The sequence below is a fragment of the Pyrgilauda ruficollis genome, unplaced genomic scaffold (assembly GCF_017590135.1).
Source record: "Pyrgilauda ruficollis isolate IOZ18807 unplaced genomic scaffold, ASM1759013v1 scaffold20, whole genome shotgun sequence".
In the NCBI taxonomy this organism is placed as follows: domain Eukaryota; kingdom Metazoa; phylum Chordata; class Aves; order Passeriformes; family Passeridae; genus Pyrgilauda; species Pyrgilauda ruficollis.
This window is the reverse complement of record NW_024519207.1, coordinates 4,989,462-5,002,996: the sequence shown is the minus strand read 5'-3', so window position 1 is coordinate 5,002,996 and position 13,535 is coordinate 4,989,462.

The window sequence follows — 13,535 nt, the reverse complement described above, 5'->3', positions numbered from 1 at the left end:
CCATGGACTTCCATTACAGACATACAGATACAGATGGTCTTAACCTGGCCCTACACAATGCTCTCATCAATTCTCTTCAATTTCCTCTGTATCATTGTCCTTTCCCAAAGAAGATTTAAATTAATTCCATGACAATAGGAATTTGATAACATGAAGAAAATAAATATTTTCCATTCCCATTTTCCTCAGAGACCTCCAAGACCTGTTAGATGCCTAGCCTGTGAGACAGACACATAAGAGACATCTCACACTCTGGTCCCCCTCAAAACCAGGGGACCATTTTGAACATGTCCTAACTCCCTTCTAACTCAGTTTCTTCTAATGGGAGCACCTCTGCTGAGTCACATCCTAGTGATGAGCAGGGGTTTGGCTAGGGGATGCAACTGGAAACATGAGTGGAGAAACATGAAAGGACACCAACCTAGCAAGCATGCTTTAACAGGCTCTACACTTGCTTTGGCTTCCTGTCAGGTGGTCATTATGCAGCATTTTACTCTTAAGGAAGGTGCCCAGTTGCTCATCTTCATCCTGCTCTAAGGTCCCCTCTGGCCTCTCCATTTCTACAACCCAAGGATAGGATCCTGGCACTGTTCCAGAGGAGTGTCCTCTCTGGAGGCCAAGCTGTGCTGCTCATGGGTGTCTAATGATGTGTGATGTCCTTCACGTGCCACCCGTGCATGGCTGGGCAGGGAGTCAGATTGGAGTCAGACTGCCACATGCCACAGCTGTTCCTGTGGTGCTGTGACGGCTGGCACAGCCTGCACCAAGCCATGCTGCCACCTCCTGAGCCTCAGAACGTGACATGGGAGTACAACTGATTGTGTTGTCCTCCCACAGTAACCACATTGTGAAGGGGAAGCTGCTGCACTGAGGGGAAAAAAAATCTCAGGACTGGCTGGAATAATGGAGAGGGATACATGGCCTAGGCTGGACTGTTAATGCATTTGTCCTTTTGCATTTGGGCAAAGACATCACTGGATGGGCCCAATGAAGCTGATCCGTGTAAAACAATCCACACAACCTCCTTAGGAACTGTAAATATGCCACAACACTCTCCTTCACATCACGTCTTCTTAGATATCATCTCCTGCATGGAGGTCTGAAGACAGGTAAGTAGAAGTGGGGTTTGTTTCTACCCTGTGCAAAGTCAAGACCATCTTAGCCCAAACTCATGGACCTGGGAAGGTTCCAGCACTGCTGTAACCCTCCAGTCAGTCCTGTCAGGACTAGCAGCAGAAAGCCCTCTGAGAAGGGAGTGTGAAGGAGCCTCAGGAGAGGTGGAAAGAGGGAAGGACTAGGAAGGGAATTGGCTGAGCGAGGCAAGTCAGGTGAGGCAATGAATGAATGTGTCATTCCCTGAGCAACCACAAGACAACTGCCCGTGTGGTTGCCCTTCCCAGGCAGGAGTGTGTGCCCACACAGTGTACGTGGATTGCTGCTGGGGATGAATCCCCTCTCAGGACCCAGCAGATGAGTCACGGTTGACTCAGGTCTTCGCAGTCCTCCCTGCTCAAGTGGTACAGGATAGAGGAGGGAAAATATGAATGACTCCTGTTAGTGTTTTCTCTTTGTGACTGCTAGTTCTTGCTATACACTGTAAGAATTTCACAGGGGTATTTTTTTCTGGACAAACTTGCCTGCTTCTTGCACACATTGAGCTGTAAATCCAGTCTTTCATAGGAAAAAACAGCATCTATTTATAAGCATCCCATTAGGCAAGAGCATGCTTCATTTTTTGTGGGGAGACCACTCTCCTGCCCACATGTTGAGGTATCTTGGAAGCAGTATGTAGCTCTTTGAGGACCTATTATTAATTTGAATTTATTGAGTGCTGGCAGACATGCGTGGTGCTTTATGGTCACATAAGGGAACCCTTGTGGCTGCAATGTTTCAAGAGAAAACTCTCATGAAAAGGTGGAAGCCCTCTTGGCTTAAGGAGGTTGAAAGACTCTATTCTGGTTTTTGAGAAGCACTCTGCAAAAAACACTGACAGGAGTAAGCAGGGACTTTCTCCTGCAATCATACCGCTAACATTTGCTATGCTGATTCTGGTCTGCCTCAGCTGTGTCTGAGGAACACAAACACACTGGGTACTCAGAAATAAAATTTGATTTCTTCTCGCCTGTATAGACATGAGAAGACTTTATATTTTCTTTCTGAAGCCAGTTTGTAGATTTCACTTTTTCTTTGTTCTTCCATTCTCCCATCAGTCTGTCCTGCCAAAGGGACAACCACTCCTGTAAGTCTGTAGTTGCTAAAAAAGGTGTAGTAATAAAGAAGAACATATTCCCAAACTATTTACTTTTAAATTATTCTTCTGTCACTCTGTTTCAGCAGGAATGAGTCAGAATTCAGTTAATGGATGGACACTTATAAAATTCTGGGTCTGGGCTTGACACTACAGAATAGTAAACCATACAGACTCACACAAAATAACAAATTTCTTCTGCAAAAGAAACTGAGTGTTCTACATGGGTAGATATGCCTGGATTTCTTGGCTATCTATTTATGAGACATTTTTGCAGCTTCACAAAATAAAATCTCATCAAACTCTTTACCTCGTGAAAAAAGTCTTGAAATGCTTACAATGGCTAAATTGTTGTAAAGGCAAAGAGCAAACAGGCATGCTCCGTTCTTGCAGTAGATGGGGGGACACAGGAGAGTCAAAAGGGCCACCCACACACATGCTCTTTAAAACTAGTGAGTCAACACCATGTGGATGGAGTCTAGGAAACCATCCTGCTAACCTTTTCCAGGTCCTGGAGCTTGGTGTGTGATGGTGAAGGCGATAATGATTAAAACAAGAATCTGTTATGTTTGGGGAGGTGACATGGCAAACCATTGTAGTTGTTCTTTTTCTTTCCCCTCCCACAGGTTAGATTACACTATAGAGAAAGAATTTACCCAAAGGCAGATAGTGCTTAAACTATTTAGAAATAATTAATAGACATTAGAGTCATCGCATACTACAGAAAACTGTGTCCTGAAAGACTACACAATAACTTGCTTTGTTAGAGTAAAGGATGTTTGTTTAGGCTTAGTTGGTACTTCCAACTAGCTAATTACCAAGAAATGAGGTAGATGTGCTTTTAAAGACTTCAGAAACACACAGTGATGAATGCAACACAGGCCACATAATTTCCAGAAAAACATGCAAATATATTGGTAAATTAGTTTTGCAGGTGGGAACAGTGGGTCTGTTTACTTTAAACGTCTTTTGTGTTTTGCAAAAGATCAATATAACGTTGCATTTCATCTGCAGAATCAATTCCTTCCTTTGACAACACCATGCACTGAAATAGAACCTTAAGGACAGCTGATGCCTCTGCTCAGAATACACCAGAGGGCCATAGCCAGCAACAGGACCCTCCCTTACCACTCATGAGTAAGCACCACTCCTCTTTGGGACTGGTGGCAGCAGGAGGAAAAAGTGGATTCTCTCCAAACACCAAGTCCCCAAGGCACTCCCATAAAACACAAAAAGTCATAGAATCATAGAATCATTATGATAATGAGTATCATATAATTATATGGCTGGAAAATACCTCCAGTATCACTGAGTTGAGCCATTAACTCAACTTCACCATTCACCACTAAACCCTACCCCCAAGTGCCACATTCACACACCTTTTGAACAGTTTTGAACAGCAAGATTCCACCACTTCCCTGAGCATCTCGACCATCCTTTCAGAGAAGAACTTTTTCCTACTATCCAATCTAAACTTCCCCTGATGCAACTTGAGGTCTTTTCCTCTCATCATGTCACTTGTTACCTGGGAGGAGATCAACCCTGGCTCGGCCCTCCTTTCAGGCAGTAGTAGACAGTGATAAGGTCCCACCTTGAGTCTCCTTTTCCCCAGCCTAAACAACCCCATCTCCCTCAGCTGCTCCTCATATGATTTATGCTCCAGAGCCTTTCCCAGCTTTGTTGCCTTTTAGACATGCTCCAGCACCTCAGTGACTTCTCGTAGTGAGGGGCCCAGAACTGAACACGGAATATGAGGTGCAGTCTCACCCATGCCAAGCACAGGGGGAAAGTCCCATGTCCTCATGCTCGTTTTGGCTGTCCATTCTCCCAGGGCATGAAAAGTGCCGCTGCTTGGCAGCTGGAAACCCTGGCACCCCAGGGACTGCACAGCTGGCAGAAAGAGAAGCTAAACAAGTCCCAGCTCCTTTGCTCGTTAAACAGCACCATGGGGGAGGAAGGGGATACATCCGCTCCTGAGGTTTTGCAGAGGAGGTTGGGAAACATCCCTTTTTCCCCTGAGATTCCTTGCAGCTGCAATCGTACAGCCCAACCATGTCCCACACTGGCAGCACAGCACAGCCCAGCCGAGCCTTTCTGTCGGTGCCGCTTCCTACCTCATGCTGCTCACAGCTCTGGCACACAGGCCTTGGTTTGGCTCAGAATGGGAAAGGTCTGTCCCACTGAGCTGGGATGTAAACAGGAGCTTAGCCTTACAGCAGATGTAAGCCAGCTTTCTGGATTTGCTCTTGTTTGCCAAATACTCTCTATTCACGGGACGATGATGAAAAACATTTAGGTGAGTTTGTGGCTGTCTAGCTCTAGTAAGCCATAAATATTAGGGAAGGGAGAAAACCCAACCCCCAAACCCAAAAACCTGGACAACTTACAAACCTTCTCTACAGCTTAAATAGAGGCTTGGTCTAATTCCTCTAGTTGGCTGGAGCAGAACTTACCATTTCCCAGACAATCACTTAAGTGCATGTAGCCACTTTAACTGCTATGCCTGTTATTGTGCTGTGTTCCTTTCGCCCTGGTTGACATGGAGCAATGAAATTACCCAGGTCTGATATTACAAACCCAGACACTGAAGCCAGAGAATGAATGTAAAAAGCAATAAATACCCTGCTAATCTCTCCAGCAACACAGAAGCAACAGCAGCAGGACTTTGCTCCAGAAAACTCAACATGGTGTTAATTAAGGCTTTTTTTTTCATTCTCAGAGTTCATCTCATGGCAATTTTTTTGAATATACACATATATTTGTGTCCAAATGATTCATACTGCTACAGTAGGAGCCCAGGTTTTTCCTGAAACTCCAGGACTGCATTTGCCTGTGACTCTGACATGTCACTCAACATCTATCTGTTACTAAAGTCCCCATCTATGAAATAAAGTTGGCACACTGCACTGAATTCTCACCGATGGAGTCTCTCAGCGCCTCTTCTTATTGAGTGGCTTTTAGGAGTGTAGCTGTGCTCAGATGGCTTTCATGGCAGAGATTTCCATCCTTGTGGCTGAGTCCCAGGTCCTTTCCTTTTCCCTCGGAGCCCTCTGACATCCTCCTTTCCCATCCTTCTGCAGGGCAGGGCAGGAGCCGAGACTAAAAGCTTGCCTGGCCACGGAAGCAGCTGGGGTGTCCATTGTCTACTGCTCATCCAGGGCAGTCATGCTTGTGTGTAACCCAATGTGGCCTCAGACTGCCTGCCACTCTGGCCCTCCTACACCAACATCTTTCTCTCCTACAGAACTTTTGGAAATGGAAAACAGAGGTTCAGGCTGACTAGAATCCATGCATGGGAGCACAGCAGGATGACATCTATAAATATCAAAAAAATAATGGCATCATTTAGCTTTCAGGGGAAGGCTTATTTATCTCTGAAAAGATTATGCCAAGGGTTTTCATGCAGAGCAGAGCAATGGAGTAGATATAAAGCCTTGACAGGAAATTTTTTATACACAAAATAAGATTGTAAATTTCTGATGTAAAGCTATGGATTCCATCCACGAGACAGTAAGCTGGATGGTTCTGGTTTACATCCACTAGAGATTTTCCCTTTACAGCCATTTGGAGTTGTGATGCCTAATCAGATTGGTAAAAGAAAGTAAGGGAGAGCAGCATGCCCCATGGCCACAAGGACCAGATGGTGGGTATCAGGAACGCATGGCAGGAGACCCCAGACAGGCAAAGAGCCTGGCTTGCCATCCCAGGAGCTGCACCCATGACCAAGCACAGCACCTGAGAGAAAGGAATGATGGCTCTGAGTAGCCTGGCTGCACTGTGAGAGCTGCTTTGGGCACTGCTGGTAGTTCTGGGTGGCAAAATAAAGAGCAGGATCAAGAAAAAACCTAAATTCACTGAACCTGACGGTGGAGTTGGCATCCTGGTGTCTGCAGACATGCCAGGCATGCAGAGGTTCATCAGCTCTGGGCTGGAGAATGGTCTGGGCCATGATTAACTAGTGGAGCAGGTGCACCCTTGTCCCTGGAACAGTGATGGCAGATATTCCATGCAGATGCATAAAGCTAGGGAATAATCTCCAGGATACAGAGCTTGATTTTCATCCCACTTTCTGCATGCTGTTAGCAGTAGGACATGACTCCTGGAAGCCCAGTGACTTAGAGAGTGTCCCAAGTCAGTGAAGAATCTGTCCCCACCCTACTTCTCCAAAAGAAAGGTACTGAATGTATGGCAGCAACCACTGGGTTTCTCAGACAGAGAGGGGGACCCTTGTCAGGAGAATATAAGAGGAATATCAGGTCAACTGTCCTAGTAAAAATTAAGCAGACAACAGATTGACCAGTGCATACTGGAAATCCCCGGAAGCTGACTCCAAGAAGTTCATTGAAAACATCCCCTGCCCCCTTCTGTAATACCACTTCAATTTGCATGAAGTAGCATCTCATGCCATTGGGGTCAATGAAGCAATCCTTGTGTTTGGGATGAAAACAAAACAAACCACAAATAAAACAAACAAACAAAAGAACCCCCAGTCCCCAAAGAAACCAGCCAAACCTCAAAACAAAACAACCAAAAAACCCCAAAAAAATCAAAACCCTAAACAAAACTAAACAAAACAAAGCCAAAAAGGAAAGGAAAAAAACAACAACAAACCCAAACAGTGATTCTCCATGGGACAACAAAAGGGATGTAAGAAACCTCATTACAGTTTTTGGGTGCAGGTTGAGTTGGATAAAGCTCTAGGTGTTTCTGCTGAGCCAACCTGACCTTGAGAGTTCTGCAGCTGAAAAGTAGATGTGATCCAGCTGAGACAGTCTGGAGTCAGGGCAGGTGGATTCTCCATGATTCACTCATGGCTAGGTATAAGAGACAGTGACACAAAGACAGAAGAAGGGATCCTGCAGGGGTTAGCTAATCATATAAAGAAAGGACACGCTCTGGTCCTCTTTCCAGGATGTGTTCAGTGCTGTTATTTAAGAAGAACCTGGAACCCAAGTACAGTGGACATTTACAGTTGTTGTAATGACACTCATAGTTCTACTTTGACTCAGACCTGAATATAGACATGAGGAGGTAATAAGACACATTTGCTGTCCTGAAGAAGTTTTGGTCCAAATGCACATGTCAGGGCAAGGGTGGGAAGAGAAATGAAGGTCAGAAAAGCCTTGTGCCCACCCAACCCATGGAGGGAGCACAGTCAGGGGAGAAGGGATTCCTGCTGCTCTCCTGATGCTGGTGCACAATTACAGCCTGCACCACTTTGATGGGGAAACTCTCTTGGTGAAGTAATATCTGGCCTCTGAACTCCTTGGAAGCAGATGATGAGTCTGGAGTCACAACTTCATGGAGTTTTGTCCAGGTAATTTTAGTTATGTGTTTACTGGGGAAAAAATGGATGTAGGTAAACGTGTTAACTGAGTGTTTCTATCAAGTTAAAATTATACATCTATAGACCCCCATGGTCACCCATTGCTGCTGCACCCAAGCAATAAAAGTGACTTGACGCTTACAAGGCCCCTTCAATTTGGTGATGGTTTAGCAGCCCTGAATTACACTGTGGAAAGCAAAGGACCAGAGGAAAAGTCAGACTTTGTAAAAGCTATTCTAAGTAAAGCAGATTCCCTATCAATCCATTCTGCATGCTGGGTTAGCTCCCCAGGCCCTTGGTGTAATACTACCACCTCCTCCCACATCCCTTTTCCAGTGCAGAGCAAAAGTGAGATTTTCCCTCTTGCCCTCTGCTGCAGTTAAGCTCAGCAGAGATTAGGGACCTGCTTATGCAGGTGCAAGCCAGAGCAGTCCCAGGGAAGTGCCTTGGGTCTTGGCAGTGCTGCGATTTGCTCCGTTGTGCAAATGGGTTCCCAGTACACAGCAGGCTTCCCACTCCTTATTCGGTTGGTGGCTTGTCCTGGACTGACCTGGATGCAGCAAGTGAGAAAAATAGAGGACGAAGTCTTGCCTAATCCTGGGCTCTCTTTTAACTGCTAACCAAGCTGCCTCTGTACCAGCATGTTCCATTGAGAGGATGTGGACAAATATATCTGTGCTGAGGAGTGGCAGAGGCTGCAGTCCGCATTTAGAAATGCTGAGCAGTGTGTTTTTCTAAGCTGGCTAATTAGTATGGGCTTGAAACTAACGGCTGTGTTTAACTGACAAGGCAATATGCCCTTCACCCATCCCTTGAGATGTCAGGAGAATTATTCCTTTCACAAAGTGTGCCTGTTAACTCGTTCCTCTCTATCCCCTTTGATCTTTTCAATATAAGCCTCTCCCTCTGCACTTAATTTCTCCCTGTGGAAGAAACCATGAAAGCAAACCATGCTGATTTGCAAACAGCTCTTCCTCCCTTGCCTGCTGGGATGCATGGCTGTGTCCCCTGCGCCAGGGACCCTGGTCTCATGTGAGGAGCTGGGGGAAAGACAGCTATACCATCACAAAGTGTCATGACTGGTGCAATCCCAAAAAGATGCTGTTAGAGGAACTGAACTGCTGCAGATGCCCCCGTCCTTCTCCAGGGCAGTGAGGAGATCAGGAAGAGACAATGATTCAGCAAGTCACAACTTTCCTCCCAGGATGTTCTACTGGGCTCTGGATAAAACTAAAAATCAATGACCTGGCCTTTAAATAGGAAGGAGGATAGAGTTTTCTGACAAGCCTCATTATGATCCAAGTACCATGCAACCCTAATGTAATATACACCCATATATCCACATACTTGTGATTTTTCCCCACACCAAGATTCTTGTTATTACTTGATGAAATCAGGTCAGAATCTAAAGTGGGAAATAACAAAAGGAAATGGTGGGAAAGAAATAAAATATAGTAATAAATAGACATTGATGTTTAGGGCCAAATCTCGACCTCAGTTTGAAGGGTTCTGTATAACAGTAGGAAATGTATGTGGATATCTGCAGTTGCACACACTGTTGGGTATATCCAAGAATTGAGAAGTTAATTGCCACACTGGCAAATGCTGCACTTCTCAGTGTTGGTACGCATAGTGAATGCAGACTCGCACAGGAGTCAGAGGAAGTTTTCAGTGTTTAGGTTGCCCTTGAGATACAAGAGGCATAATTTTGCAAGATAAATGTTTATCTTTTGCATTTCCAGAAATATGCTTGAAGAGACTCTCTTCCCTCCCACAAGAGTTTGTTTGGCACTTGAAGAAACTTGCTAGCTTTGCATTTCCAAATACAGATGCATCTAGTTTGGCTGGCACATTCGGGGAATGGGCTAACAGCAGCTGTATTCCAGAAGTGCTGAGCACTTCTCCACATTATGTACAGTTACTGCAAGATGCAGATCTTTAGGTCTTCACAAGGTCAAGCTACCCAGACCTAAAACACTGCAGCATGGAATTACAGTCCTATTTTAAGCCACCAACATTTTTGTTAATTTTGTTTCAAGGCAGCAATTGTCTGCAGCATCATACCAAATTTTAAAAAAAAAAAAAAAAAAAAAGGCAGAAAAAATGTAGGGGAGTTAAAGAGGTTTGGCTGTGATTAACATTGCTAAACATTGTGCAGCAAAAGGAGATGGCTTCAGGGACAAATGACCCTTGTGACAGACTTCCCAAGTCACAGGATGTCAATTTGTTTTTTGAAGGCACCTACTATGTATTGCAAAGGACTGATGTGAAAAAGTGCATGCTGTCCCTAGACTAAATAAGTGTTGCTCTGTTTCCAACTTAGAAAAGACAGAAAGAAAGACTGAAAGGAAGGGAGAGAGAGAGAAAGCATGTCACAGATGAAAGCGCGTTCTCAAAGGTCAGGGCAAAGTGTCCTTACTTCAGCAAGTACTCTGGCGTAACTTCATAATGAAATAATCCTGCTATCTGATACTGCCTGAGAAATAAACAGTGTTTTTATAAAGTTCTTGCCCGTTTCACAGCACTTCCCTGTGACACTGTAATAAAGTAGGTTGCAGCAAGTATCCTGCATGCCATGCCTCCAAATGTACCAGTTAATTACTGAGCCCTTTAAACCTACTAACAAGACAAGCCTTGTTCTTTCAACCTATTGCTTTTTGCCAAAAAAGAAAAAAAAAAAAAAAAGAAAAAAAAAGTCATTGGGCAAATAAATCTTTCCAGAGAAAACAGATTTGTTTCCAAATCAGTCAACTGTGCTGAACTGGAAAGGAAGAAATGTTATTTTTTCCAGGATGAAAGCAAAACAAGATCTCTCCCTGTTTATCCTGTCTCACCCTTTTCTAAAGAAGGTCAGTTTAATTTCTTCATTACTTTTTCCTGCTGTCTTATTTATCTTGAAGTTCTCTAGTCTTTTTCAATTTCACTGTCAAAGCCCAGCCTAGCTGGTCCAACACAGGAGTGCACTGTGCTTTGCTCTTCACAGCCATGTGAAGATCCTGAATAGAGCTGGGTGAACTGTAACCATCCAGACATTCTCATTTCTTACTTGCTTTCCCCATGCTCCTGAAAAAAACATAAATCTCAAGCATTTATTGTTGACTTAGTTTTGTTTTAGCATCTTATTCATTACCGATGCTCCAAAGCCTGTGAAAACAATCACAAATTCAGTCTGCCCCAGCCCTATGTGTTGTGCTATGATGAAATACAAATCTTTGCACCATAAGCATCTTTTAATACTGGTGCCTGGGACTGAGTTTGGAAGGAAGGAATGTCAGTACAAATACAAAACAATATATGAAGCCAGAGAAAAGAGCTTTGCTACCCTTAAAACCAGTAGTGTTTGATCTTTAACTCAGAAGGTGCCTAGGGCAACTCTTGGGAAGGGGGGTGACTACATTTCAGTTCCAGTCAGCAAAGACCATCATGTTTGCCTGTGCCAGCCCAGCTATAGTACAAGTGGTGTTTTGCATGCTGCAGAGTCAAATGCAGAACTGATGTGCATATCTTTGAATAGCCATGGTCTGTAAGAGGGTCATTAGATCAGTTGGTTTGATCACCTAGATGACACCTTAAGGAAAGAAAAATGCATCCTGCTGAATTCTCCTGCAAGTGTTCTCATTGTGCTGGGTTGGTTACACCAGTTTAACCTCTTCTGCAGTCACGTACACTCCACTGGCTTTGCAGATCAGCAAAACAGCCTGAAGGGAGGTATATGCCAGCTGCCATATGCAGGTCTTGGAGTGAAAGGCTCTGACACAGGATCAAGTGCCCAAGCCTTATCTACAGCCTCTTCTGCCTTGTGTAACCTCACTGCTGCCTGAGGTGCTGCACATGCAGACTCCACACCAGGAGCAGGGGGCTGGGAAGCGATGACTCAGGCACCGTACCCTGACCAGGTGCCTGTGCCCCAAATGTGTCTGGGCAGGTCTAGAGGCAAACGAGGTTCATGCAGTGCACACACTGAAGAAGCTGGGAGAGCCACCACAGCTGAAGGCTGGTTGTGAAACTCTCCAGTGATATCTTGAACCCATAGGTGAATTCAGTTCTCAGCTTGATGTCACACAGCTCTGGTCACAGCCCTGTTGTACTATGAAATGCGCTACTTTTAAAACCAGAAAACTACAGGATGTGATATATGGCAGTGTCTGCAGGATTCCATGGCTTTGCTAGCAAAATGAGCAGCAACTTCACATCATTTTTTTGCAATTCTTGTTCAAGTGCCAACATTAGGATCAGCAGTCCTTTCAAAACAAACCAGTGCTCCTTCAAGGCACTCTTTGGTCTCTAGTCAGATTTTATCCACTGTCCCAGAGCTGCCATGGGATCTATTTTACCATGTTGTTCTTCATTTGCCCAGACACTAGAAGATTAGTTATGCATTTTGCTCTTTTCCGATTTTGGTGGCACAGGATGCAGACCTTCCTACACCCACTGTTTCATCAGAAATGTTTTCCATCTTTCAGTGTTTGCTCCTTTTAGAGATGACGCAGGGCTTTCTGAAGTTACCTGGGTGCTTCTGTTGGAGTGAGAACTTTTCAGGATGTGATCTCCTGCTTATTTCCAAGGGAAATGTCATCCCAGGAAGCACAAATATTCTTTCTTGAAGTGCTGCATTTCCCTGTCAAAGAGAGTGACATCTGTTTCTACACACCTCTGCACATAGGTTTCTATTAAAAGTAATTATCTTGGTGGTACTTTCTCTAAACTGGATTCTGCAATGAGATAATAATACCAAAATTATCGACAATGATCCCTTAATAGCAAAGCCATTTAGAAAATGCTACCTAACTCATCTTAGTTCAGGCACCCACTGCTGGGACATACAGACTGTTGTTAAATGTCAACTGATCTGTCCTGCTGACTATCATGGGAATGTATCCACACTCCATCACCAGTGTTTTCAGTTCTCTGGCCCCCTCAGACCTCTGGGGGCTGTCATTTTGAATCATTGTTAATATTAAAGAAAGTATTTCCACAAAAGCAAATGGAGTGGCTTTGAAAATTGTCACACTCCCACTGAAGTCAACAGGAGTTACCTGAGTGGGAGCAGATGGCACCTGCTTTTTCTTTATAACCAGTGTTTATTCATTACCTCTAGCTGCCCCTAAAAGCTTTACACTGCCAACCTTTCTCTAGATCGATCTAGCCCAGCCTGCATGAAAGCAGCATTTGCCAGCTGGACTTCCAAGAAATTACACTGCACAAATAATTACTCTAGAGGAGAGCAGCCTTGGCAGCAGCTACCTAAGTCCTGGAGAAATGCAAGTAGTCAAAGGGCAAGGCTTTGGAGAGCACTGCCGCAAACTATCTGGTGGAGCGTGCAGGAGAGACATTCAGCAAATGTGACTGAGGCCTCTGAATCTCTGCCAGCTGTCAGGTTTGGAATTACAGCCATAGCAATTAGCCATGATTACTTCCCGATGTTGTTAAGTACAGTGCAAAGATCACCAGTTGTAGCAGTTTCTTTTTGTGATATTTAAGTGCAGTGCCAAAGAGGAGTATCAGATCTCAGGCCTGAAGACTAGAGATGCATTGGCAGGTGTGCTCAGGGAAGAGACAGGAGGGTCAATATTTACTGTTTATGCTTAGCAGATGCCCCTCTAGACATGCACTGGCAATATCTGTTAAAACATTATTGAACAGATAAATAAAGATAATAACCCTAAGTGGTGCTGTAGAGGTTACAAAGTCATCCCATGACTGTAGTTGTCCAGCCAGTTGCCCTGTAGTTTGACCATAAGCTATTCCCTTATCAAAAGCATGAAGAAAAGATCTATTTTGTTGCACAACCAGAAGCATTAATATTAATAAATTATTGGGCTTTACCTAGAACTTCTGTCCTCCTTTGGAAGGGCACTGGTTTAGACTGCTGAGATCTCATAGACGAAATTGATGAGCAAGTGTCAGAATTGAAGATCTGTATGAACACCCTTCATATCAGACAATCAAAAAAAATATTTT